This window comes from Ananas comosus, linkage group 12, assembly GCF_001540865.1.
Source record: "Ananas comosus cultivar F153 linkage group 12, ASM154086v1, whole genome shotgun sequence".
NCBI classification, from domain to species: Eukaryota; Viridiplantae; Streptophyta; class Magnoliopsida; order Poales; family Bromeliaceae; genus Ananas; species Ananas comosus.
Window position 1 is genome coordinate 12,543,329 of NC_033632.1, and position 4,153 is coordinate 12,547,481.

The window sequence follows — 4,153 nt, forward strand, 5'->3', positions numbered from 1 at the left end:
GTATGTGTGTGACCCCATAGGTTCTATTCTATCTGTGTGAGAATATATTATTGCATCACTATCAAACAATAATCACTGACACTCCTTTTCAATAGATTCGGAACAATTCCAACTCAGCCCAATGAGAATTATCGCATATCTAGACAAATTCTCACGTGTCTTCACAATCACTAGTGACGCCTAGCACATGTAGTGCATTCCAGTAGAATGAAATACTGAACCTCTTGGTGCAGTTACTGTTGTGGATACAATGCCTATCTATCATGAGTCCCAACTAGACGGAGGTTATGGAATAACTCGTCAAACCCCATACGATCTGTCATATGTTAAATTTATTCGACGTCGAGTTTCTAATATCGGAAACCCTTTTCCGCCTTATTAACTCTGCCCTGGCCAAGTCTATCTAACTCGGCCAGTTAAATCAACATAGGACTAACGACCCTATTCTACCAAGGGAGATAGATTCCTCTAAGGTGCGCACCTATTACTACAATGACCTACTTAACGCCAAACATGACCACCGCAAGGATCCGAATGGCTAGGGACCAACGTGATGACAGTCAAACATACAAGTAACCTCATTCGTGAATAGCCGACGAGGCATCGCAGTCAAAGCGACCAGTCACACTAATGCACAAATTGAGTAAAGTCACTGACGAGTGAGTAGACATCCAAAGTGCACTTCTCGTGTTGGTCCGCTCGGTACCTTTTTCTCTACAACCACTCTGCCATATTTCGCTCCTGTCCACATTTACTGTCGACCGAGACTTCGTCCTACCAAAAGGCGAGAGAACCATAGGCACCAATCTCACTGGGATCAATCCGACCGCCCGTGATGAATCTTAGTTATCTGGGAGATTTAGGAATAAACACCAATAACCATGTCTCAAATTCATCAACTCTTGAGAAATATATGTCGATCATCGTTATTATTCCTTCGACAGATCCCATCCAGCTAGCCATCGGACACAATACACACATATGAATGAAATAATAAACCCAAATTTATTCATAACTATTTTAAAGTCAAAGATACAAATTGATAGTCTAGAAAAAAACTACATGTGTCAGCCTGTTGTTGGTTCTAGGGGCATACATTCTAACAATTCTCCCATTGCACTAAAGCAATCAGCCTATATACAAGCCCCATCTTCTCAAGTAGTGGACTTCAGTCTTCTGCTGGCTAAGGGGTTTATCAATGGGCCTGCACGTTATCCGTGGAGTCTACTATCTCTACATTCGATGATTTCCTGTCGAGCGTAGTCGCGTATAATATGAAACCCCGCTTATATGCTGGACTTCTGATGAGATCTGGGTCCTTAGCTAAGGCTAGGCGCCAATTGTTGTCGCATAGCAGATGTATTGACTCAGATTGGCAATCCACTAATTCGCGCGACAAACTTCTATGAATCAGAAAGGCCTACTTCTAAATGCGGCGAATATCTGCCTTTCATTGGTTAAGGGTCGGTTGTTTGAAACTCTTTCCAATACACCAAGCCACTACTCGCAGTAAGAACACGTATCCTGACGTAGACTTGTCTATCGGCAAGAACATTCCAGACATAGTTTAATCAGTATATCCTCTATGGATTTCAACTCTTTTCTCCAAAGATCAATGAACATAATCCTTTAGTGCTGCTCAAGTACTGCTGAGTATGTTCTTCACAGCAATTCCAGTGCTCATCGCTCTGGATTAGATTGATATCTGCTGTCGACACTCGACAAACAATCCCATATCAGATCGGTGTACACAGCATGGCCGCTCATATAAGACTCCCTATAGCTTGACGCAATCAAGGGCTCTATCTCATACATTGAATCTGCTTCAAATGTATTGCGGGACCACATTTATCTTAAAGAGATATCTCCATGTCTATAGAGAGGACGTTTTCATGCACGAAACCTGCTTCAGACTTCTTCTATATACATTTTCTCGTGAGAGCGGCCTAGATCCTTTTAGATGTATCTACTATAGACTCCTTTATCCCCAAAATAGAGGATGCCTCCCTAACTTTCATCGGAGATTCTTTTAGACAATACATCTTAACTGAAGTCAGTTATTGGAATGTCGATTCCCAATCAGGAGAATGTCCATCACGTACAATACGAGGAATGTGACAGCTGCTCCATGACCTTCTTATAAACCACGAATGGTTCCTCATCATTTCTTTAACGATTTAAACAATTTAATCACGTCATTCAAAACGAGTATTCAATGTCCGAGATGCTAGGTTAGTCCATAAATGAATCGTTGCAACTTGCCATACTTTGTGTGACTTTCGTCACCCGGAAGTGAAACCCAGAGGCTGCTTATATAGATATCTTCTTCAAGATATCTATTTAGGAAGGCAGTTTTCACATCCATTTGCACATGATTGCTCATAATCATAGTTATGCTGCAAGGCACAGCAGTATTCGAATGCGATTTAAGCATGGCTACGGGAAAAGGTCTCGTGATAAGTCAATTGCCTTCGATTGGATATAACCTTTCCAACAATGCCTTGCCTTTATAGGCTCTACCTTTTTCATCCGAAACGCTATCTTTCTTTTATGTAGATCCGATTTACCCCGATAAGGTACGTATACCTCTGGTGGGTCTACCCAAAATCCAAACCTAGTCTGGAATGCACTTGAAGCATTTCTTGACTTCATAGCCACTCGCAACCATATTCTCGCGAATCGATGTCAGACATCGCTTGTTGTAGGTTTGAGAGCATCTCCGTGTTCCCTAGTCCATGAGCGAACATTTCCTACTATTCCTCTTTGTAACGATACTAAATACGCGCTTAGTAGGGATGGGAGATTCTACATCGACCTACAGGTGGAGGAGGTACTACATGTAACTGGCTCAGGCTGGAAATAGACCGTTCTTGTAGTTTGATGACTCGTTGCTCTTCAGAAGACTCTTTCTTCGGAGCTCAATTTTTCTCCCGACTAGCTTCGTTTCTTGGGAATAAACGATTTGTCCAGAAAATAGCGATGTTTTACTTACAACTAATATATGATGATTCCTCTGGGATATAAAATAGTAACCTAAAGATTCTGTTAGGAATCCAATAAAACGAGCCCTCTCAAACCTGCCTCTAACTTTGTTCGCCTGTATCGTTAACATGAGCGGACACCCCCTAATCTTTGATATGACCAAGACTTGGTATACTTACCTATGCCACATCTCATACGGCGTAGTAGGAACAGATTTGAGGGAACTCTATTTAACAAGGAAGCTGCGGATAAGACAAAGCATGTCCCGAGAAAAATAAAAGGAGATCAGTGAAGCTCTCATAGGATCGAACCATATCCACATAAGGTTCGGTTTCTCCGTTCTGACACCCCGTTGAGTTGAGGTGTTCCCGAAGGAGTCCACTATGAGACTATGCCGTTTTCTTTGAGATAATTTAGAAACTCTCCACTAAGGTATTCTCCTCCTCGATCTGATTGAAGAACCTTGATGGATTTTTCAGTTTGTTTTTCTACTTCATATCTGAATTCTTTGAACTTTTCAAAAATCTCAGACTTGTATTTCACAAGATATACATACCCATACCGTGAATAATCATCGGTAAATATTATGAAGTAGAGATAACCTCCCCTAGCATGCGCATCAAATGGCCCACACACATCAGTGTGTATCAAGAAAAGTATCTCAGTGGCCCTTTCCCCTTGTCCTACAAAGGGTAATTTAGTCAATTTTTTTGAAGACAAGATTCACAAACTGGATAAGACTCTGAAGTCAATGGGCCGAGAAGCCCATCTTTATTCAATTTATTGATCCTTTCTTATTCAATATGACCAAGCCTGAGGTGCCACATATACTTTAGGTTCATCTCATCTCTAGATCTCTTAGACCCAATAACAGTCACTACTTGCTCAGAAATATTTGTAGATACATCCATATGTAAATGATAAAGACTATCAATTATAAAACCATGGTCAATAATTTTATTTCTAAAATAAATTATGCAGTAGCTTTTGTCAAAATTAAACCATCCTGTGTAGAAATCAAATTTCTGCTAGCAGGAGGTACATAATTGTAATCTTTAAATAATAAAACATATCCTGACGGTAGTCGCAAAGGATAGGTGCCAGCAGCCACAGTAGCAACTCTTGCCCCGTTGCCTACCCGTAGGGTCACTTCACCTTCCCTAAGCCCTCT